General features: G+C 40.8%; 2 protein-coding genes across 5 annotated transcripts in view; one reads left to right on the top strand and one right to left on the bottom strand.

Moving 5' to 3' along the window:
- The window catches only part of LOC117158521 (proline-, glutamic acid- and leucine-rich protein 1), a 43215-nt gene that overhangs the window by 9119 nt on the left and 8242 nt on the right, over positions 1-25854 (top strand). The window contains exon 1 of one of the 2 annotated variants that reach the window (XM_076618483.1): positions 18895-19018. The exons of the other annotated variant lie outside the window; for it this stretch is intronic. The gene's annotated coding sequence lies outside the window, so the exon portion shown is untranslated. Of the gene's footprint in view, positions 1-18894; positions 19019-25854 lie in introns of those variants that run through there. 2 annotated transcript variants of the gene reach the window in all.
- LOC117158452 (uncharacterized) overlaps positions 1-25854 on the bottom strand; it is a 64320-nt gene that overhangs the window by 35673 nt on the left and 2793 nt on the right. The window contains exon 1 of one of the 3 annotated variants that reach the window (XM_033337340.2): positions 18164-18440. The exons of the other annotated variants lie outside the window; for them this stretch is intronic. The gene's annotated coding sequence lies outside the window, so the exon portion shown is untranslated. Of the gene's footprint in view, positions 1-18163; positions 18441-25854 lie in introns of those variants that run through there. 3 annotated transcript variants of the gene reach the window in all.

Raw genomic sequence — 25854 nt, 5'->3', positions numbered from 1 at the left:
TATTCTTCATCGTTAGAATAGCGAACGTGTGATTATCGGGTTTCTATCCTTGAATCAATCACTTACGTAACTTATACGTACGTAATACTTATTCTACGTAGTCCTGATTTCCGTTAAGATAATAGGGGTGGTTGGTGTGGTATAGCGCTGCGATTAACAGAGTCGTGTCGGTGGTGAAATTGGCGATCGTGTTAAATATCGGAAATAAACTGTGGCGCGGGAAGAAGAAAAGAAAAAGAAGAAGAAAAAGAAGAAGAAAAAGAAAAGAAAAGGGTAAAGGGGCACCGGCGAGATTCGTCGGAGAAGCCGGCGGCGAACCTTCTCAAGGAAGGAAGTAAGGAAACCGAGGTTCGTGCCGGGACTTTCTCACGACGGTGGCATCGTAATCGCTATCGCGAATCTCTCGTTGGATCCTAATTGCAATCTCTTACGACCGCCTACGAGTAACCGCAGTCGTTTAAATTTGTGTCGTTATATTTCTTCGTGTGCACGATGCGAGCTTCTACTTTCGTTGATACAGAACGAGAGGAGAAACGAAAGGTGAAAAAACGAGGGGCTCGGTGCGTAAAACCATCGGCCATGTCGTTGGAGGAAAGTCGAGTTTTCCAGTAGATTTTTTAATGCCTAGTAGCGACGTATCGTATTCGTTCGACGCCTCGAATCGACGACGACCCTTTGGACGTTTAATTGGATATTTCAATTGGATATTTAATTTAAGTGGATATTTTTGTAAATGGAGCTGAAGAAATGGAAGACGGTATTTTATCTACCGATGGTTGCCAGATATGTCACAAGATGAACGTTACACTTTCGATATTTATATACTTTTCCATATTACGTTCCGTTTAATTCCGTGCATTTGTACATTTTCAAATTTCTAATCTAACTTATCGATAATGACCTACCTATACGATAATTAACGAGAGTTCAAGAGCAGACGAGCGAGATCGATCGATTGGACGTTAACTGAGATTTTGTTCGAATAAATGGAATTTCGTTCAAAGTTGTAGAAACCAAAGGGAATCGTTGGCCTGTGCGTCGCTCGTGTTTTCGTGGCCGCAACGGCCAAGTGCGTACAAAGTATGTACACGCGTTATTACATATTTTCTCGAAGCCAGTGATTACCGACGATCTGGTGGCTGGCGACCGAGTACGTAACGGCTCTTATACGCAGCTCTTAAAACGTGGAAATAAGCTTTGCACGAGAACATTCCTAAGGCGGAATTTACGCGTCTTGACGACGCTCGCGCGACAATCCACCTAACGGGTTCCTATTAATAACTAGCTTTCTTAGTTAAACACGGACCTTAGCGTAGCTCGATTTACGGCACGTAACACAGAGATTAGGATTCCGGCATTGTTCGACGCGATCGAAACTCGGTTGTTAGCTAAATTACGCGATACGTGCGAGTAACGTTTACTACGTAAAGGAATTCATTGTTTCGAGCGTTACGCACAGACTGTTACGACAAACTTTAAAGTGTTCCGCTTTGATTTATTCCATTTGTCCATCTTCTTTAATACTACCGGTATTTTATTCGTCTATCGTTGTACCATAAATACCACTATGATCGTTAGTGACTTTACGACGGTGACCTATCGTACACCATCGAATATCGCAAACTAATATCGCAAATGAGAATGAACATTTCTATGTTGGGTAACTTGGAGCATCTACGAGAAGTCGAAACGCAATCGAGTTGAAAGCAATTACGATACGGTATTGGCCATATTATTGTATTCGGAACCGTTAACAAACGTTTCCGACGATATTCCGCGGACGTAAAAGTCGATGGCGGTGATCCGAACGTGCCCGATTGAAAAAACCGCGCCACGAGCGACGTATAGAAGAGCGGGACTTGGCTCGAAACGATAAAAAATCAAGACCACTTTCTACAGCGTCTGTGCTCCAGTTACGATCGAGTTATATACTACAGCGTGTATGTTTGTGCGGTTATAAAGCGATCGAGGTGCAAGATCATGGACCGTTTGAAAAAAGATGGAGCGATCAGCCTGCTGGCGGCGTTTCTGGCTTCGCTCTGCCATATTATTCGCACATTCCTTAAGAACGTCGATCAGCTTAATGCAAAAGGTTTATTTGTATTTTATTTATATTTATAAAGGATACTTGGATAACGTAAATCGCTTTCAGTCACGCAAGCAATTGGTCGTTGCCGATGATTTAGTCAATTTTAGTTTCAAAAATTCTGCGCCGAACGTGGTTGAACGCCGAACGCGGTGGAACGTTGAACGCGGTGAAAACGTTTCACCTCGAACGGACAGTCAAGATCGCTTCCTGCAGGATTTCTTTTCGTCTGCAACGTGCGTTTCGTGCCTCGGCAAGGTGATCAACAAGATCCACCGACGAGGTCAACGATTCCCAGTTTTTGCGTTCTTTTCTTTCGCACGGACAACGAATCGATTTGATTTCTATTCATTTTTCCGTCATAAACGTTCAAACGTTCTCACTCGAATCCTGTAACTATATCGATAACTGTATGTAATAACTGTACGTAGCCATGAGAAAGAAAGAAGATGGTTAGAAGGAACAGAAAGAATTTCTCCTCGAAACAGATTATAATCCAGCGACAGGTTGGTCCGTTTGCATTTTCGTCCAGACAAACTCAAAGGCCAAACAAAAGCCAGAGCTTGATTTTCAGCTGCTGGAATTTTAATAAGCCGGCGTTCTGTCTAACGATCGGCGAGAGGAACGGAAATACGCGTTCGAGCGTCTCTTCCACAGGATGATAGAAACGGGAGACGCGGGCGTCTACCACGTTTATTCCATTTATCGTCTTTATCGATATTAATTTTAGCGACGAACTCGAGTACGAGAGCGAACGAAGTAAGTAGCTACATAGCGAGCACAAAAAGCAAAAGAAACGAGTAGGTTGGTGTTTAAACGCGACACATTCGATCCCTGTACGAGTAGCTTGGCAAATAAAAGGACTAAAATCCGACTAAAGTCGAACGAGTTTGAAACTTTATTACTCTTCGAATCATTTTTCTCGATTATATCGATGAAATTCGCTATCGCGAAATTTTCACGCCTAATCTAATTGCCTGCTAATAACCGGCTATTTCCCCTTTTGTAAAGGCATGGGAGTGTACAGAGCGTGTGGTTTAAACGGATCTTTACGAATGTCTCCGAAACTCGTTCGTAACAGCGGAGAATATTTCGAGAAAAGGTTAAACGACCTTTCCAGACTGATGGAGTTTCAGGTCGATGATCAACAATGAAAATACAAAGGATCGATAACATCTGGAAAGAAAAATATTCGATATTCTACAGCTTTAATTAGATTTCATCTACGCTTTAATAATATATGTATATTATCCTGATGTTATAAACCCGATATAGGATAGTAATTAAGAGATATATAAAAGTACCGCAGGAACGTATCACATTGTGGTAAAAAAAAAAACCGTGTTTCCAGGACGGAACACGTACGTTTCTTAGCTTTCTTTTCGTTAACGATGCAAGTTTCTCTAATAGCGAATGCGTGCTTTTGGCGATTCCTATAAGCCGATGCACAACGCAAACGCAACAAGGGACAGGGAAATGCATTAGAAAACGCATAGATGCGAGCTCGTGACTAAACTCTCTTAATCTGTTTCCGGTTGGCGCACGCACCTGCAGGAAAGTCCGTTCCTTTCCTTTACGTGTTTAGCGTTTTCACACCTGACAGGAAGATATCGTTAAAAGTTTCGTCGCCTAAGCTCCAACCACTCGGCATTCGATCTGCTTCCTTCCAATCTGTTGCAGTCGGAGCCAGTCGGTGAAATTTCTCAAGTCCGATATACAAATAGGCGACGCGGATCACGATAGAACGATCCAACTTTTACTCTTGACTTTTAATTAACTCTCGATAACGCACGACGACTACGAATTTCACGCGTGACAAAAACAACTTGGAATAATAGGAGAAGATACGAAGAAGTAAACGGATAATAGTAGAAGAAAAGTCGCTTCTACGTTACAATTTTATAAAATCGTCGAATGCTCTTCAAGTTTCTCGTATTCGTTTTTTACTCTTTGATAGACAGTTTAGATTTCGATGGAAATATTAACTAATATTCGATAGAATAATATACACGTGCATTTTTATAAAAGTAAAATGTCTGACTACGCGTAAAAGCAAAGCTGCGATCGAAATCGATTACTTTCTAGCCGCAATTTCCTATTTTTACCGTGGATGCGAATGACGTTTTTTCAAAGGTTAGCCCTCGTTCGTTCCGTTTAATTGAAATATCAGTCACGACTGTTTTCGCCGCCAGTGAAAAATCTACGCCGCGTTAGAAAGTGGCGCGGCGAGAATGAAAAATTTCTTATAAAACCGTGACGATCGCGTAAATCGTTTTTACGGACTTTTAAACGAGACTCGATGCCAAGAAATCTGTTCGATTCGAAGAAACCGTTGGTTTCGAAATGCGAGAAACTCCTACGCGGAACGTCGATGGATTTTCCTCGACAATTAGCATCTGCAACTACGCCGGTCGCAGAGCCGGGAACGCTCGCTTTTCGGATAAACGAATTTAGAAAAGTCGCTTGTCTCGTGAGAACCGAGTCTCGTCGACTTTTCCGATGCGACGAAGAAATTAACGGAAAATAGAATCGATCGATTTTACTTTTATTAAAAGAGGGAATATTCGAATATTCCACGTAATTTGTATTTAATAATCGGCAATTTACGGGTGTGGAATAGAAGCCGCAGTCGAAATGAAACTTTCCTACAAATATAATTTACGTTGGTCGAGTGGAAGCCACGATTCAGACACGATTACATGTTCGACGTGATAAAGAAAAGTAAAGCACGATTGTCTCGTTTTAAATCACTCGCTGCCTTTTCTTTCTATTTGTATTAGTATTCGTACTAGTGACCGTCTATGACACGATCGATACCGCGTCTTTCCCCTTTTCATCACCCTTTTCTCCTCGCTATTAATCTTCCATCCTTTCTAATCTTTCCTATCTCCCTAATCTGCCATCTGTAAATCGTGCGGAGATTGGCGAAATTTGTTAGCGGTCGATTCCGTTCGGAATCGGCAAAAGCAGCCGCAAGCTGCGAGATACGCGATAAGGTCGAAGAAAAGATGCAACCAGGCTGACCGCAAGAAATTTGACGATCCTACCGAAACACGTTTTTGTTTCCGTTTCAAAAAGCAATTAGCAACTAGTATATAAATGTTTTAACATCGGCTGTGCCTAATAACTGCTTCTAAATCGAAATTTTCATTTCTCATTTTTTATCCATTTCTCGAGAACGAGTCGAATTTCGCGACAATAGAATTATTCTACTTTCAAGATGATAAAATCATTGACCCACTTTCGAATCGCTGCTCTATTTTCCACGTATTCGCTGAATAGGCTACGTTTTATCGACCGTGTTAATACTTGTTACGTAAAAGATCATTTCGAGAAAGAAAGCAATCGTTCGTTTCGATGATTTCAACTTCGCTAATAAGATATTACAGGACAGAGGACAGGAATTGACGCGACAACAACGCGATAACAACGCGTAAACAACGAAATGAAAATAGACGATAGATGATGATAGGATACGTGGATGAGTTACTAGTGATATTTTCCAATCAATTTCCAATGCCGTGGAATACGAACGAAGGAATACGAACGATGTCAGCGCATTGTGTAAGAAACAAGGTAAAGATAGAAAAAGGAGAACAGACTGGTTTTTCATTCGACGCGATAGTTAAACGAGAGTTAACCTCGACGAAGGACGGAAGAATCGATCTTTGGCTTGTAAGATCGTCGCGTATTGCGCCGCTGGATTTTCCTCGCGAAGAACGTTAAAGGAAACAATTTACCAGGTAAGATGAACGCGTATCGGCAAATTTATCCAAGCCTTTCTCATTCGATCCGATATTTTGTTTATTAGATATTTGCACGAATCTTTCGCACTGTCGTTTCCAACGTGTCGTCGATGCAGAACATCATCCACGATTCGCGCCAACAACTTATTTCCTAATTCTCGTAATATTTGACGATTAAATAAATTTATCAGAGATATTTCGATTCGCTCATTCCACGAGATTACGTAAGTTATGAATCGCACAAGAAACTTCTCTCATATTTTATTCTACTTTTATTTTTTTCTACTTCTTGCAACTGTCCTGCACCTGCTCGATGAATCTTTAATTCGAATCGTTCCAATTGGCTAGTCTTTTTTACATCGTATATCATGAATCTCTATTTAACGATACCAATTTAATTTTCCTGCACGCCTAATCATTTACTTCTGACAGCGTAATTTAGGTAATTTATAAAATAAAAGTAACGAGTTTTAATTAACATATTTTATGTAAAACGTACGTTTCAGACTGTACACGACTGTACACGATGCTCGAGAGTTTCTATGGAAAAATTGTAAATTAATAGATGCACAAGTTGGTTGCCAGTAGAGCTTGGCAAACTTCATTTGGAATTTAAATAAAATGTATAACAGTTTCACGTAGTTTCGATCTTTTAATTGCAATTAAACTTATAATTGAACGAAATATCGGTTTGTTTACGGTATCGGTTATGGTAACGGCCATTTCAAATATCATTATGCATACGTATCTGCGCTTTTTAAGCGTAAATAAAAGAAGTAGTAGTTGAAATAATTATATCTACGTTTGAAATAGTAAACATTCAAGTCCGTTTACTGCGATTCAAACGATATAAAAAGAGAAGATTGTGAAATAAAAGACAAAAATGTGAAAGCCTGCCGCAAGCAACGTTGCAAACTGTTACGAATAAACAGAAATAGGAGCGACTTAAAATACGAAAGGAGAAAAGTGGCGTGGGTGATTGGAAACTGCACGATTAGCAAGTTGGAAGGACGTTGGAACTAGCTTGACGAAAGCGTGGACACGCCTGGTCGAATCGACCAACTACGTATTATTATATTAATCGATGGGTGTTTGATTAAATTCGAGGCTTACGGTATAGAATATATACGCAGAAGCAATTTGCTTAAGAGGTGCTTGAAATTTTGCTCGCACCTATTTCCAAGGCGAAACGATCAAACGTATGCGATTAAAAGCACCGGATAGTTGGCGTAACATCGCACGTTGCGCTTCCAACGAAAACGTTGGAACATACTGAACGAAATAAAGAGAGGCAAATGGTAGAGCGAGGCGCATCTTTCCATAAAATAGCGGATATCTTTCATTTGTTCCGGCAACTGAGCCCGGGTTCCAGCAACGGACAGTGGATTTCAATCCGTTTGAAAATTCTATTTCGCCGATTACGAAATGCCGACAGCGTGCGGCTGGTATCTGTGTCGAGGCGAATTCCAAACATCGATTTTCCCCAAGCTAATTTGGATTTCATGGAGGAGCATAAAAGATATAGAGGAAGAGGTCGATGGCATTCGGCTGCGGCTGCGGCTGCGGCTGCGGCGCACCAGAGTTACGCGACGGTTAACAGAATGAAAATTCAGGATTAACGTTCCTTGAAACCCGTGAGAACATTTTTCGCTGGCCAGCGCGTCGCGACTCAGGCCCGATAACAATCCCAATTTTAATTTCCCCGAGGATGCTTTCGATTTTCATTCGGTGGAGACACGTACGTACGTACGTACGTACGTTCATCTATGTGTATAAACGTAGGCTGTTTGAGAAAGTTTGCCAGCAAAAACTTGCAAAAGCTTCTACGAGCATTCAAATACTTTTGTGAGCTACTAAATATAAACTTTTTGTACCCCGACAAGTTGGTATAAGCGGTGCCCTACCCTCTATACGAACGACGATAAATCCCCTCTTATTTCGACACCTGCAACTTGTATCTGAATTTTTGTCCCAGCTTTTTCGAACATATATATATATATACACACACACACACGCACATACATATACACAGATATCCGTTACGTATGTCCACGTGTACGTGAGTGTACATCTTTAAAGACGGGACTAACTAACGTCTAATCGGCTGGCCTAACGACCCAACTAACTATACGGGATACGCAACAACACTGCCAGCAGCAGCAGCAACAACATCTTCGCATAACGATCGCCGGCTTACTGCCTGTTAGTCATCGCTGAATCATGATCCAGTGATACACGACCCGCCATTCGAGGCAAAGAAATACGTGCAGGACTTACGATACACGTGGTAGATACACCCTGCAGTTTGTCCTTCAAAGCTACTTCCGCACGTGTACCGGTCACTTATCTTTCGTCGGGGCCAACGATCACGATCACGAACATTTGTAGCCTGTCTCTCATCGGCCGAACAACTTGGCGACCGATTACCGCGACATATTTCGTATCGTTTCCTCGTTTCTTTAGATTCTACCTGCGGTGATTTCCTTTATTCGTCAACGATCTAACTTAATATCTCGTGCATTTCACGGATTTCGATGATTTTTCGATAAATTGACTGTGAGGTAGTAGCGACAATGACTTCAACAATGTCAAACAGCTATGCAATTTGAGGTATAAAGAGATGTTTTTGCCTGTGATCGTTGTTACGAATTACAAATTGGCTATCGCCAGTTTCACCGCGATCTTCGTAATACCGATTTCGAGAAGACGTGAAAAATATCGCGTCGAAGCGAACCAAGACCTTGCCTTTGAGACAATGCGGTCGCTTAAAGCGAAAAAGCGCGCAAATCCGTACGAGGAAAAACTGGCAACGCTTAGCAATTTCAATTTACGTGGAGACGCAGCACGGTAGCAAGGGTAGATGGAAATTGTTATCAGCGACGAGAGCCCCTAGTGAAATAAATTAACGCGTACGAGGTCGATGGCAAACAGCTTCATCGTGTAATCGAGAAAAATACGTAATACAACGTGCCGTGGTGCTACGGCCTGTATCCGTTGGTGGGTCGGTCGTTAATGCATAATGCACCAAGCGCACCGTGCGTGTACCAGCTACCAGACACGATCGTTTTCCCAATCGTTGATCGAAAAAAATTCGCGCAAGTATTAGATGAAAGGACGGTGGTCGCCGCGGCAACGCAAATTACGTCTCACGGCATCCGACGATTCACCGAGTCCAGTGATTTTCACCCTACTATATATCCGATTTTTTCTCGCCTCTCCGCCACGGGAAAAAGACTTTAAGAGTTCCGTGACTTTGCTACTCGTTTTTTCGAGAAAACTGGTAGAACTTGAACTTGCGCACAGTCGTTACGTACGCGTACCGTGAAAAGTGGAGCATGCGTGTGTATGAGTAAAGAAAGATCGAAAGGTTTGCACGCGATAGAAGAAAAAGGTAGTATCGCGGCGAGCCAGTCGAACGGTAACCTCTTTTCTTCCTATTTATCCTTCCTTTTTCTTTCTTTCTTTCTTTCTTTCTTTCTTCTTTTTCTTTTTTCACACCGCACATCTCGTTAATCTACTCGTTAATTCGAAAAACGAGCTACGCCTACGATGAAATCGCGTTACAATAACGTTTCCTATCCTGAAAGGGTACCGCGTATCCTATCGTAATTACGCTGTAAACGCTCGGCACCTGATCAGTGGACGGAAACACGCCGCTTCTCGAGTCCGCCTTACGAGCTACATGCAATACATAAATCGAGATTGATCAGAGTATGCGTGTACGATGTACGTTATACACGTAGTCTGCGATATTTTTCATGATACTGAAAAACCGTGTATGAAAAATACAAACGAAAAAAAACGCGTAATTTTGATCGATGTAACAAACAATTGTCTACTCTCGTTATTCAGACACGATTCGAACGGTGAATTAATGAACTGTGAGATCGATAACTATTCTAGGAAATTGTGATTCGTCTCTTTGCAAAGAGCGTACCACCTATATACATGTACGTGTACGTGTGTACGTACGACGCGATCGATTCAAGATCGATTCAAGATCGATTCGTATCCGGTGGAACAGCAGAAATCGTCGTTCAATGGATGAAACAGAGTCGATTGATCCTACAAGTCCTCGAACGTTTAAAGATAATGGGAATCGTATAGATATTGAAAATGTAAAAATAACGAGGAAATAAGCGGAACGAGCTTATCGGACGACCTAATAAGCGATTTGTAGTATAGTTTCTTGTTTCGTATAAAAGATACATGGAAAAGTACATGGAAATCGACAAAATCTCGTATAAAAACGTTAGGAAGGAAACGATGCGACGGCATAATTTGTACAACTCGTCGTTATATCATATGCGAGCATGTACGAATATATCTGATAGATTTAAAAACTCGTCAAATTCTGTAATGAAAAACTCAGAACGTGAGATATATCTAAAAACTATATTATTTGAAACGTATGGAGAAAAGCACAACGTTCTTTCCATTAAAATGTTCACGTAGCATTTTACTACTTTTTCTACTCGAATAATTTAGTGGGAATTCGAGATACGGATACGAGCGTGCAATACGAAATAAGATAACAGTTTAAAAATATAATAGCTTTGTATCTACCGGTTCTTTTACGTTATTCCATTTGCCAAGGTTCCTGGACTCCTGTATTTGAGACTCGTATTACGAGTGGACGTTACGAACGGGTCAAAGCCACGATAAAGAAGCGGAGAACGGTCTCGTGACGTCGAAATATTGAAATTAGAAGGTAACGAGTATCGATATCTACGCGTCCGACGTTAACATGGCGCGTTATATCTCTATATTTCATTTATCGATTTAAAATCGCTGATTTTTCTCGTTTCCTTCGCTTGGTTAAGAGGTGGCGCGTGGAAAATATTAATTTGCACAAGTTGGTAATCGAAGCACAGTTGTAGGAAAGCTACGCGTTTAAATAAAAATTGTTCTATCGGTCTTGCGATAAAATTCTTTCTGCTACCAGATTAGTATCGAGCAAGTGGCACGCCGGATTAATAAGCAGCGGTTGAATACGTCAGAGCTCGGTTGTCGACAAAGTCACGCTGTACCGGTTTAACGTTAAAATATTCATTAGGCGTAACGATCGGCCCGATACTTTCCGCGTGGTTCTGCGTGATTCCACGTGTGCTCGATACACGTGTGCGCGGCGTAATATAACCGGCGAGTAGAACGATGATAACGAGCAAGAATCGTGCTATACTACAATCGGAAATGTCATTTTTCTGCACTAGTACGCGCCATTTTACCACGATATGTATATCACCGTTGTCTTACTTGCGATTGTCTTTACCGCATGCTCGCGATGATATTTACGATGGCAATTTGTTATTTGACAGCGAGGCACGACGAAACGAATTTCATTATTTCGTAGAATTATAAGAAATTAAGATTCTACGCTGATAACCGATATTATTTTTCAAATATTATCTATCGATAGTGTCCGATCTTGGTTAAGCTGTTTAAACGGGCGGATCAGGTATTATTCTTACAAATCGACGAAGCGGACGTTTCAGGCTTCGACGAAAGGGCAGACGAGATATCTGGTCTATAGATGTGAAAGAGAGTCGATGCAAACTAATATCATTACGCCGGTTATATGGCGCAGAACGAATAATCGACGCTTTCTTCCCTCGGTTCGGACCAGACAACGAACGGGAGAATCGAGAGACCGTGACGGAAAAGCTTGGCGTGAAAAACCTCGATAAAAGAGAAAGCCATCGGAACCTACGCCAGCTACCTGTCGTTCGTAATCCCGTGGAACGTAGATTCGCGTAGCTCGCGGCAATTACCAAGGTCGTCTTATTAATTTGGCGCGGCTGAGGAAAGAAGCGATCCGGGCTACGATTAATCGCTAATGGGTCTGGACGATGATGTCGGCGACGAAACCAAATTCATTCCGTTGCGCGTAGTAGGGAGAACCGTCAGATTGGGTGGGGAAGGGGCGAGGGGGAGGAGGAGGGGGCAAAGAGGCGAAAGAGTCGTGGGATTAAACGGTCGATAATCGAATCTATCGTTACAAGAGTACGAGGTTTTCTCGCCGGTCGTAATGACCGCCGAGCTTAATGACTCGTGTGATCCAGCGAGAGAATCGAGAGACCTTCTTCCGTCCCCGCGTTCTTTCGTGTCACTGCAGAAAGTTGAAAACCCGCAACGCGGCTTAGCGCGCAGAAGGAGGATTTTTCCTTCGGCGAAAATAAATTATCGTATTCATTCTGCTAAAACGATTTGGTTAATCGCTCTACTACAGTCGTTTAATCCTAGGCGATGTAAATGTTAATTACACTTTTTCTCGTAAAAGTTAATCGTCGTAAAAGTTAATCGTTAGAAGCTTCGAATCGTATGCGTTCAACTGGGATAGTAGTCACGCGACCACACATGTTCGCAGAACTATCTCCGCTATATTATCCACCAATTCTTCATATACGGAAGAATTTTAATTGCTAGCCGCGTAATTGTCTCGCACAGATGCTTCGCGGCGCTCTACAGGCGGTCAATTTTAAATAGAAAATTTCTAATTGCTTCTATTAGCAACTAATGCAAGCGATTTACCATGTTTTACTCGATTTACGCGATTAAGCGTTAAGCTTGAAAAATTAGCAAAACCGTGGCGATTGGAACTTTGTGTGAAGAAAATCTTCCAAAATTCGAAATCTGCGTTTCGTGCTCGGCTGTGTCATTAACTTGGTATAAATTACGCTTCGTTAACACGAACGGTAGATTATACGCGCTATCTGGGATTAACAGTATCGACAGTCCATGAACAGTTTCTTTCTTATGCTTAAACAACGAATCGTCCCTATTAAAACGTACGCACTATATAAAAATATGAAATTCTTATGTAAAAACCGGAAGACTCTGCGAAAGAAAGTTTTAAACAAAGTTTTAAACATTTTGCCTCGAAAAAGCACTCGAGCAAAGAACTAATAAGAAAATGTTTGGAAATGTACGTAAGATCGGAGAAGGAAACGTTGCCTGTGACCATATACCTTTCTTCGAGATAAGAAACTTTGTACAGAAAACGGTGACGATGGAATCGGTGGAAGTTGATCGGGCCGTTTCTTTGCACGTCGAGCCGACGATATTTTTTCTCTAGCATTTCGCGGCACGCGAGAAATAGCGAGCATAACTGTTGCGCAAAGTCCTTGTCTCGTTGTCAGTCTACCGTAAACTTGACTTTACGAGCATCGCACGGCCACGAGTCAGCTTCGACGCGTAGCTTTTTCGCGGTTTCCTCTGCATTTTGCTTCGTCTCGCCTGCGTAACGGTTCCCCGTTGCAACCTGTCGAGCTTGTTGCAGCGGCCGGAAGATCGAATCCCTGCCGACCTACTGGCTATTTTTTTTCTTTTTTTCTTTTTTTATTCTCGAGGAAGTATGCCAGGGAAAAGCGTCGGCAATTTCTTCGCGGCGCTATAACATAGCAGCGTCGGAAATTCCATCGGGACACCAGGTCCACTAGACCTGGACCAATGCCACGTTACAATGCCACGGTACGACGATACGGTATGACGATGCGATACAACGATACGACACAGTTTACGACACAGTTTACGATACGATACGATTCAGGCTACGATGAAAACGAAACGGCAGATTCGTTTGGCGCTTTGCGTCTCAGCGAAAATTATCGCCGATGCCTCGATACGTCGAATTCCACGGATTCTATCGAAGATGTACGAATGTCAGCGACGATTCATCCACGAGACCGGCTATCCGAGAATGTTCTGTCCTTGGGATTCCGCGAATCGCGGATCGGTATCGGCCCATTCCCTTTTACAATTTCGCAGAGGAGAGCGCAAAGTAAATCCGAAACGTTTCTAGCCAGATTTTGTTTCCCAGCGGCTGATAAATATTTTTGGATGCTAGATACGTTCCGCGCGTCTCTACTCCAATTTTATTGTTTACGAGTACACGAACTAACTAGAAATAGACACGCGTTTCACGCTTGTACCGATCGATACGTACGTGTACATAGAGCGAGAATCTCATCGTGGCAAAGATAATCATTGGATCGAGCAATCCTAACGATCGGCAGCCTCTACACACTTACGTACCTACATACGTATAAGTATCTTTATATTTGTGCGAACGAAACGAGATGCCGTTTTTTATTCGTATGTAAATATCACGCGCGTATCACGTATTACATCGTACAACGTATTATATCGTGCGATTTTATACACGATTGCGATTTTTATATTTCCTATCCCACTTTCCTATCCACCAACAGATTTCGCGTTTATAGAGATTCCTATATTCGTATTATGTATCGATTCGATCTTTGTTAGGTTACGTTGCGTGGTTGAGGCTTAGTAATTCGTTCGCATGCTTTGCTCCAGCTGATAATATACTCGCATTTGTATTCAAGCGAAACAAATGCATCAAACATGTTGCGTATATTCTATTGTTTTCGATTAATATGGTTCGTTTGTATTTATCATTCGACGAATTAAAATTCTCCTTTGTTTTGTATCGCGTTCGCTCTTCGTATGTACCCGTATTACTTAAAAGTAATTATTCGCGGATCAACGTTGTTTCTATTATTAGAGGCGTTAGTAAGAGAATACGAGCGAGCGTGGTGTACGCAGGTGGTCAACTCGGAGGCTTCGAGAAACTTTAGATACAGAAACCACGTCGTAGCACGTACCATATTTATTTAAATGGTACACTGGATGCAAAAGGTACCATCTTGTTCACGAATAATCATAAAATCGGATTTATTCGTATCTGTATATAGTTATTCTGTTATATAGTTATTCGTTTATAAACGAAATATATCGACATTTGTATTAATTTAAACGATCAAAAGCTAATTTCGAAAAGATACGTTACTGTAAAGGAAGAAATTTCGAAATTTAGAAAAGAACGCAGCCAATCGTATCGCAGTCGCGTTAGATGGATTAATGGCGATGAAAATTGGATGGATGGCGAAGAATCGAATACGATGGAGATGGAATTTTGTTTGCTATTTTATCATCGTTGCCGTCGCTGTTATTCGATTTGTGCGAGAAAAGCAGAATACCGCGGCATTCCGCGTGAATTTCGATCAACACCGCACCACCCTGTATACCGTGTGTACCGTGTGTACCGTGTGTACCGTGTGTACCGTGTGTACCGTATGTACCGTGCACGCTGCAGCTCGATGATCGCCGCTCGTTAACTTGCGCGGTTAATTACATCACGACCAATGACGTAAAGCGGGAATCATCTGCACGAAGCACGACAGGTATGTGCGAAATTATCCCCGGAATATCTTTCCAGTGGTCGTTGCGTACCGATTCTATTGGCTGCACAGCGTTAACAAATTATGCGACCATCTCACCGTTACGATTAGACGATCTATCATCGTGTTTAGGGCTCGTTATTAACGAACGGGCGCGCGTATCGTCGTGCTCTTTATTTATGAATGTACAGCTGCAGGCAGATAACGGCACTTAACAACACTGCGCGCTGGTACACGGGGCACACGCAACAAATACATGGCGCGTTAGAAAACACTTTGGTTCTCGTTATCCTAAAACGAGACATCTATCTCCTCGATATCTGGCTGCTTGGGAAATTGCGCGTTTACGCGGCAACAAGGACGTGCTATCGAGTACCATTCGATTGCATCTTATACGCGTTCAGCGCATCCAAACGATTCGTTGATCAGCGCCTCCATATCCATTTCGATCGGAGAATGTCCTCGCTGCGTACACGATTCCAAGAGATCGTGCATCTCACCAATGGTTATCGATTACCATCCGACATAGCTCATTTTCATCCTTAATTTCGTACATGCTCGTTGCACACGCGATTCTTACTTCCTTCTGTAATTGCTATTCTGTAATACGCGCATCTCGCACGAGGTGCACGAGTCATTCGCAGCAACAACGAACAGAGAACGCACCGGTTGTAACGCCGCAAAATAGAGCGAAATCGTCCCTACCACTGGCCCTCTCTAAATTAGACCGATCCAACACCCCACCTGCTAACGCGGATATTTCTCCTTCCCTAAAGACAAATATCCGCGTAACGTCGTTAATCAGAGGACGCCACAGCCATCACAACCGCGATCTAACTTTTTCGTTCGAAACACGTTACTTATTTATTTACTCGCAGACGCGCGTGCTTTTCCTTTTTTGATCGCGATAACTGTTACGACACGGAACTCCTTCAATTTCGACTTATTATACCGTAAAATAGAAAGTTGCCTCGCTTACTTCCATAGAAACTCTTATCTTGTTAATGTTTACAGCGACACGCATTAATATTTCAATGTTTCGCTTATTTATTCATCTATTGTTATTTATTATCAGCTCATTTAGCTTGTTATTTCTTATTTAGGAAAGGTATGTGCGTTAGACGAATAAAATATACGATTCCATCGACTACGATGTTTCTTTCGATGTACGATGTTCAGAAAAACGATGCGGTTAATTACTAGAGACAAACGTATAGAAGAATAATGTTCCGCATACCGTTAATCCTGCTCGCTGTTATTACACACGCGCATACTTGTTGTATCAAAAATATCACGTTGTGTCAAAATATTCCGTATCTTTATTTTCAAACACGAAGATATTCGCTGAAGTATCATTTTGTTGTTGGTATTGGGCTGATCTTTCTCGATTGCCTGTGAAACTTTTTTTTCTTTTTTTTGCTTTTCGTCTAATATCGAGTACGATGATAATAAAGGTGATAATAATCGCGTTTCTGTGTAAATTTATCGATTCCTGATACAAAAAAGTATATCCAGTTGTATAAAATTTGCCCCGTAATATTGGATTGGCAACCAAGTGATCGCGGATTTTGTCATTAGGTGGTAATGACGAAACGCTTGAAATATCTGGTTTTCCTTCGAAAGAAAATTTCAAATCGCGCAGCAGCTATTTTACCTGCGGATCAAGATCAAATATTTGAGAAAAAATGTTTTATGCGACATTAAGACAATTATATTAAGCTTATCTATTCTTCGTATCGTTTATCAGCTTGATCAACGCGTATCTGTCATTCGGAATCTTTGGCAAACTTATCTGATCGAGAAAATCTTCGTGCTGCTTAACCGACAACGTAATAATGCTAATCGGTCAAATATCGATAAGGAGAAGAAAATATTTGTTTGGCATAAAAGCGATACGACTTTTCTGATAAAGCCAGCGTAAATGAAAAATTCAATGGAAATTACGGCGTATCCGGAATACTTCGCAACAGCTTCTCCTTCCTAAGAGAAAAGAAGTTGTGCGTTGACTCGATAGAAGAACGACTGGTGTCGAATGACGATTTTGTTAAAATTAAAACGTCACGATAAGAGCGAGAAGAATCAAACTTTTATAAAGGTGCTGCGCCACGATCTGTTTGTATAATTTAATAATCGACGTAACTATTGGAAAATAAATGTATATCGCTCGAGCCGTAAACAAGGATAAGCGTTAAATTGACGAATTTACGATTAAAATTCTTCCTACGTATTTAATCCTATTTCTTTACGATCCGATTTCTTTAATCCTATTACGATTGATTAATAACTATTACGATTCGTTAGCTCTGCTCTTTTCATATTTTACGATAATTTATATTTGACGTAACACAAAAGAAGAAAAATCAATGTAAACCATGTATACGCGCTACTTTCTCACCGAACAGTTCGATCGATCTCGCCCCGTTTTCTACATTAATTACGAACGAACGAACGAACGAACGAACGAACGAAAAAACAAAACGATTCAAAAACAAAAATCATAATATTACTGTTGGCAATTTTATCTTCAATAGGTATTATTATTGGATAGATGATAATAGATATGGTTACGGTTATGGTTATCCAACACTCGCGTCGTTTTTATCTACGTTATTTTCATATCGTTTATCTATGAGAATTAATTTATGCATTTGTTCGTTAAAGAACCGCGATCAATCTAATGCTCGTCGTCGTGTTCTTGCATTCTTAAACATCGCGTCGCATCGATAACATAGTCTTTAACGACGGTCATTCTAATTTGAATTATTTCTTATAAACGAGAATTTTCCCGTAAGCAACGTTTTTCAAACGGTATTACACATTTCCTTCCTCTCCATCTCAGACTGATATATTTAATAGATATTTTTAATAGAATCCAGATTTTGCTTCAAATTGATTCACCGAGTAAAAACATTTGTGAGAAATTCTACTTGGATAAGAAACACGTATAAAAGAAAACGCACGTCACGCTTACTTTCCGAAAATAAACACGGCCGTTTTAAATTCCAACCCCTGTCGATTCACGTATTAACGAACTCTGAGCATTAGCAGAGACATTTTGCCGAGCCAATGGACTCGAGGAGTTCGTTCGCTGCAACATTTTGCTCGCAATTACGAAGGAAATCGCCTACCTGATACGATCACTGTTTTCTCCCCACCGACCGCCCGCCCTCCCACGGTTGCTCACGGTCGTCAGTCACGTTCGATCACAAAACGTTTGATCACCTCGTCACCTTGTTTGACAGTAACTGGAAACGCGTCCACGCTGAGAAACGAATTGATAAAAAATCACGGAAGAGAAGAAAAAGTGTCGAGTGACAGAGATGGTACACGCACGACGGTCGTACACGAACTGACACGAGTCGCCAGTGTGCCGCTGGCTGGCGACGTTAGCGTTTGACTACAGACGGCGCCTGACTACTCACCACGGGATTGGTCGACGGCCGACCACCTTGCACGTATGTTCGTATGTACGTATGTATGTACGTACGTACGCGTATACACACCGTACACCTGGCTAAATTGCACGATCGTTCGTGTGCGTTTCTGCGGTCAGGAACAATAGAGGCGGAACTGGTACCGAGCTGCATTTTTTTCGCCACGAATGAATGAGATGCGCTCGCTCGGAGCTGCTGGCTCGCGTTCCCGCTGTCTCGTCTCCTACTCCTACTCCTACTCCTACTCCTACTCCTACTACCTCTCTACGATACGATAGAGTGGAGCGCACGCCCAATCAACCTAACGCAACACTGCGAAAAATTATGTACCTGTATACTATGCACGTATATATGTACGTATACTTGTCGCGTTCGAATACCGCTAACCTGCGAGTCCATAAAATCTGATACAGTCAATAGTCCATCTTCTACGTGGGATGCCATGCCGAATCTCGCGTTTTCGAACGTTTTCTAAAGTTTCGAGAAACATTTGTGCGTATATCGTAAGTAGAAGAAGAAAATTGGCAGAAGCACGCACTAGCTACTAAGGTATTTATCATTGCATTCGAACGATTGGATTAATCGATTAATTAAATCTCAAATATTTTGCTGATTTCCCAGTACCTACCAGCTCTGCCATATAAAGCGCGTATTACTGTAACGATTCTACTATATAAACTACATTCGTGTTTCATTTATGCATCGATAAAGAACTTTGTTACATTTTCGAGCAATTTTCCCACCAACTTATTTAAACGGATATAATCCGATATCGAATCCGATGTCTGAATCTGACTAATTTTCATTTAGTATAGTAGATTTAGAATCGTAAGTCACGCGATAAAATAAATTCCGATTATCTAATTTCGTTAGTCGCTTCGCTATTCGTTCTTCGTTGCTTTCGATAAATCTTCCTTACCGATTATGACTTTGGAAATAGAAATGAACTATCGTATCGATTAGTCGAATATCTTTATTCCATTGTCGTTCCGATCTCAGAAACTAAACTGAAAATATCCATTTTAGAAGAAAGAAAACAAAAAATACCGCTGTTTAAAAAATAATCCAAAAATAGTGTACACGTGCTTAAGAACGAGGTTGGTGCCTATGGTTTCCAGTCGTGCCATATAAAAACGAAAATCACCGTTCCGTCTAGCTAACTTTGAATAATTCCTTCTATCGAGATCCGTGCGATTCGTCTGCGAGTCTGGTAAAAGAAAACAAATCGCAATAGCTGCACGGAGTATGCAAATGGAGAAATGGATTCTCCGAAAGAAAGCTCGTGACGTTACATCATCTCTGGCAGAATTTTGTCCGACGACATAAAAGAATAACGACTTTCGCCGTGCGTCGTTTGTAATTTGGTGAAAGTACACGGCGTTTCTTCCATTTGTACTTGGTTCGATTTCAAAGGCGTCTATTGGATGTCGTTATTGCGCAGCAAGATCGTACCATTTAATTAGGCGTACAGTCGTAAATAGAAATTCTATCGGACCGCGACTATTCCACTCTTTCTTTCATCGATTCGGTCGACCGTCTTTCTTTTTTTCAACGTCTGCTGGCGACCTACGGTTTTTCAACATTACTATCCGACTCTACCCTTCGATGTTCGATACCCTTGATGTAGAAGTTTGAAAAAATGCACGAATTAAATAGCAGAAAATCATTTGCAAAGAATTATGTTACGTCGGACGACGCTCTACCTGGACCAAGCCACACACCGGCGGGCCAGACGGGAACCAGATGTCCGCTCATCCTTACTGCGTACTCTCGATAGTCTCAAGGAGCCATCGTAAATCTCGGTAATTTGCTAGCTAAGGTCCTTCAGACCGAACTTGCCAGAACTCAGACAGAATCTTTGCTTCTAAATCATTTTCTGTAGCTACAGAAGTCTACTACAGCTTGACACGGGAAAGTTAGTTTTTCTCATGTACGATGCTTCCCACTAGCAACTTTCTATCGAGGGCGACCAAGACCCTTCCTAGTCCACCAACCTTCGTTTATCCAATCGGAAGCAATGTATACTGCCTAGCTTAGGGTTAGTTCTTTTTCCTTATTGCTACGTCAACTATAACAAAATCTCTAAGAGCCTTGCTCGACCACCAACGAATATTGTGCCAGTGTATCGCATCTCTATATGCTAAATCATCTTAAGCATATATCTTAAGCAGCGGAATTACTCACTTGTGTTATTGTACAAAGTTGTTGGAAATATATATTTTATAACCCTGTTGATCGCAGCGCTATACCACAACAACCACCCCTATTATCTTAACGGAAATGAGGGGATCGATCGACTCGCGGTGTCGATTCTTAGAATCGTAACGGGAATTTACGACTCCCGTTGACGCGCTTCCTCGCGATCGCGTCTCCCCACGATCGGTCGAAAATACAAATTATTTGTTATTAAAGAATTAGAATTATAGAACTAAACGAGTTATAGGTATACGTGTATTAACTGCTTCTCACTAAGCCAACCATCGTCCCCGCCAAACAATCTGCATTGCATAGCGGATGGACATTCGGCCTGGATATTCCAAGTATTATTTAAACGAAACGCACGAAACAGCGGAGCACGACGCCCGTTTTAGTGATTTGAAAGTAAAAGAAAGTCATAGAAAAATAAAAGGCCGCGTTATAAATATTTGTTTAATAATACGATGCTGATACGAACGGTACGAATAAGTCTTTAGGATATAATTATTTTACGTGCTAATATTTATGCCATATCTTTATTAGATAAATAGATATTAGATAAAATATTAAATAAATTTATTACGTATGTCTTGCTCTGTCGCATCGGTTATAGGTCATGTTAATAAATGAAGATAGGAGGAGAAAGCCTCCTACCAACGCGGCTAGTAGGTAATATCGTTTATGGGGGAAAACCAGCTTTTTCGTTAGTCAAGTATTGGGTTTTTCCCATTAAGTAACTATCTGCTTTCCCCGTAATTAGTAAGAACGTATAACAATCTAAGGGCAGTTTCAAGGACCATCCATAAACAGATAACAGAAATAATAAACTTAAAAGTTTAGGTTTATGGTGAGTCCTTGGAGTAATCGAGAGTACGGACCGAAGACCTGCACACTCGTTTAATACACGTATTATTGCAAAACCACGAAATCGCGAAATGGACGAGCCGCGTGCAGAATATCACGGCGAGGGCACGTAGCGTCGCACGTAGAAACGATAATAGCTGCGAGTCGAATGTTAAATAAAATAGAAACGGACCGATTTCCACTTGTTTGCAAAATGCCGTTTGTCCATTTCCTGGTAGGCAAACTATTCGATAAACTATTCGTCGATACTTGTGCGAGGAAAGACGAGGAAAGTCGAAGAAAACGAAATGAGATCGTGTACGTTCGTTACTGCGCAACCGTGCAGATATTAATTAACAGCTGTTGGTTGCATCGAAAATCCATTACGTTGTCGAAGGAGAAACGTAACTGAATACCTACGTATCGATGATTATGCGATTTAATGGTTTAAAGAATTTTCAACGTTTCGAACAAGTGTAACTACCGATGAAACTCAATTCATTTATAAATATACAAAATACACCACCTCCGTTCATGCATATTAAGTAATATTACGTATTTACAAAAAGCCAAGTGAAACGTGGCAAACCATTACAAAATCGCTTAACCTTATTGGCGATCTTAAATTGCAAAACAACCATGTTAGACGTCATTATGAAAATTCCATCAATTTTGGATCGTCGTGTTGTACAGGGTGCGTCGAAGTTATACGCGCGGGTTACCACAGCGTGATTCTACAGCCTCGGTTTGCTACAAATTGGCGTAAAAAAGCTAACGCGCAACATCGAGTCTAACTTTGACATTCAAAGTCGGAAGAACAAATTTGTTCACTCGTCGCGAGAGAACGATGAAAAAAGTTTTACTGGCTCCTGTATTGGCGTTATTTACGGTACGTTTAGAACTCATAATCGGATACAAAGAGTCGAATGGCGTCAGAGAGGGCACGATCTCACGTCGTTAGTTTCTTTGCAGGTAGGCACGGAAACAACACGCGAACGCGATTCCATATCCCCGGCCTCTTCTCTACAATTTTCCAGCACTGTGTAACTTTTCTGTTTCTGTTTCTCTGATTATAAAGATCAATAGCAAATGACAGAATCAAACATAGTATCAACTCTTATAATCCAAGCTACAGTACCACGCCAAAATAATTTACTTGTAATTCTCAATGAGAATCGATCGATTGTAAATAGTCTACCAAGTAAAAAAAAAAAAAAAAAAATAGCAAATGACAGAATCTCTCTGCAGAAAGGTAAATTAGCCAGACGTGTTAAGCTAAATTTCCAAAAATATCGCCTGGCAATTATATTGTATATATATACATATATTGTAAGAATTTTAAATTGCTTTTATTTTTATTTGCTGAATAATTTAATATATGGATGAGAGAACGAAGAAGAACGGCGGAGAAAGGTGAAGACGGACGAAGGAGAGAAACTGTCAGACAGACGATCGGGTAATCGAGTTGACCCCATGGACGATTAACCAAATTGGAAGGTCGCGGGATGACTGAATCATGACTTATCCGTGAGCTCGTGTCATCCGTTGTATTCGCTGAAAGTTTGTAGATTCGAGTGCAAACGTTCGATAAAAGTTAATCGAGCGAAATTTCTAAAAGTTAGCGACTATGTAGACGGAGATGAAAAAAAAGAAGGTGCCTAACAAGTCGGTAGATTTTAACGATCCTCGACCTACTCCATACATATTCATGGTGAAAGGCGTGGCAGTAACGTTATGTCAAGGTAACAAGGTGTTTGTAACTTTTTAGATAAAGGTTCGAAGAGAGAACGCGTATAGCTATATAGAAGGAAGTTATTGCGGCGAACGATATGACTTTACAGCCATCAGGAAACGAGGCTCGCGTTAATAGTTACTCTACGATTTAAATTTATCGTGTGCTTCGGAATAATCGTATTTACGTCCAACGGATTAACGTAATATCAATAATCTTATTTAACAGCTAGCCTAACCGTTTGTTGAACGGTCGATACCTCCTATTCGTCCTTTAAAAAAGATAGATGGAGCTCGAAGGAAATCCGGCTAAACGTTAACCTTGTTATTTTCAATTTAGAGTGATACACGCGATATGAAATGTTTTAATTTCGCCACGCGTGTATGTATCGATGCGTGAATTTCGAATAAAAGGATATCATGGTACCCAAATTAATAACTATCAAAGGTATAAACCTTTTTTCTGAGCTTCATTGGGATTTTCAAAGTCGTTGCGAGATAAAATAAATATCGGCACAACTGTGCTCTCCTCGGAATCCTACGACATTTGTTTCGAACGTTATTTTCCATCATCCATAGTGTTCAATACTTTCATAAGCTACTTTTAACATAACATAATTGCATTTCGACAACGGTAATGCCATTTATCTCTCTCGAATTATCTGGCTCTAACAATAGATTGCAGTGTCACAGCGACACTCGTCATCGGTACAACGATCGTCCTCCGTTTCAACGGTGACGGCTACCCCTCCCAATGTTTACCATCATTAATGTTTACTGATGTTTCAAGCATCCGACAAACAGATGTATATTCCTTTATATTCTCCGACTTGTCTAGAATTACGTAACTTGGATAAACTTCCGCCACGAATACTAAACCCGATGGAATAATTTAGATAAACGTTGGAATCTCGCCTCGAGTCGCTAGAAGATGTGATCGATATGTATTTTAGATTCTAAAGCTTTTTTTACGCGGTTCGCGTCTATAATTAACGACTTGAAAATTAATTAGTAGATATTTATGACTTTTCATTCGTGCACAGTACTATTTATTACTGGAAATTTTATTACGAGCATTAAAAAACAGCATTAAAATAGCGTAAAGCACCGAATCTACATGTATATACTTGCGTACGTGTATTATATAAGCTTCGACGCTGTTGCTATTCTATAGATCTTTTTTTGGAACGCAAACTACAAATCACTTTACGCAAACTACACGCAAACTACAAATAAGACAGAATCATAACCTTTGATATTTTTTAACACCGCACGATTTTTATACAAAATCGCATTTTTATCAACACAACTAAAGAAATAGAAATATAAATAAAGATCTAAATCACGTACTCGATACTTTGAACGTTTTATACATTTCTTTTATATATATCTTATATGCATTTTCTAATCGCATTGTTATTATTTCACGCACGGCGGCCGGATTGAAAAATCTCAGCCCAATCCAAGCCCAATCGATTTAATCGAGTTGTAGTAGACATTTCTTACTTTTTCTCCTTCTATCTCTAGTCTCGGATATACAGTTGTGCACGGGGCTTCAAGCTCGCCCGACCCTCCTCTATAAGCGGAAGATAAGGCGACTGGCAACCAATACTCACGCGTACGCTGTAATAGACGCACGACTATAGTCAGAATTCGCTTACCGCGTGGTACGGACAGTTTTTTACCAACTCGGAAGCTAAGCGTGGCCACGCAGGTTATATATGAGAGAGAGAGAGAGAGAGAGAGAGAGAGAGAGGAAAAAGTTATTCAAAATATTAATTTCTATCGCATATTTCAAAGTCATTGAAATCGGATACGAGATAGCCTTTCCGCAGTTTCACCAAGTAAACGTTGGAAATGATTCGCGATACGTGTGTGAGAAGCGAAAGATGTAAATAAACGATGGTGGTAACAGCGTTTTTCTGGCGGCAGACAACTTTGGACGGCGCTGATGTATATCACGTTCAAACATTTTTTTTTTTTTATTCTTCCGGCGCTTATCAACGTACAAGCTTTTTTGTGGGAACGAAAGCTGTTAATTGCCAACAGTTAACTGCAAGTAGTTTGAACAAATGAACTTTTTTAATTTCATTGGAAAATCTTTCGATAAAAGAAAAATATGCCGTAAAATTGTGCGAATCAGTTTAATAAACATACATGAACAGATAAAATGTGTTAAAAGCTACCTTTTGCATAGTACGTACATTCCTTCTTCGGATACTCCGCTTACATATTCAGATACACGCTGACATCCGGAGAATATAAATGGAAACGATCGAAAAAGGTATAACGATCGTAGAGGTGAGTTTACGATAAAGGATTTATCATGCAACGTACAACGTATAAACGACCTAACAAGACTGCTTACAAGATAACACGTCTAGTTCGTTCCAAGTATATGATCCGTACTAAATTCGCCGATCGATCCATTCTGAAGAAGCTCTCTGATCCTCTGAGAATAACGAAAAATGTACCGATACAACTTTCCATCTCCGTCCTTGAAAATTCCCATCAGTTAGCACGACCACGCGCCTTGTTGTAACGATTTCCACCAAAAGAACAAGTAACTCTAAACAGATTCTGAACAATTTAATTCCTTTGCTTTTTCTCACATT

Source organism: Bombus vancouverensis, chromosome 5, assembly GCF_051014615.1.
Source record: "Bombus vancouverensis nearcticus chromosome 5, iyBomVanc1_principal, whole genome shotgun sequence".
Taxonomy (NCBI): domain Eukaryota; kingdom Metazoa; phylum Arthropoda; class Insecta; order Hymenoptera; family Apidae; genus Bombus; species Bombus vancouverensis.
The sequence above is the reverse complement of the archived record's forward strand: the minus strand, read 5'-3'. Positions and strand labels throughout refer to the sequence as shown.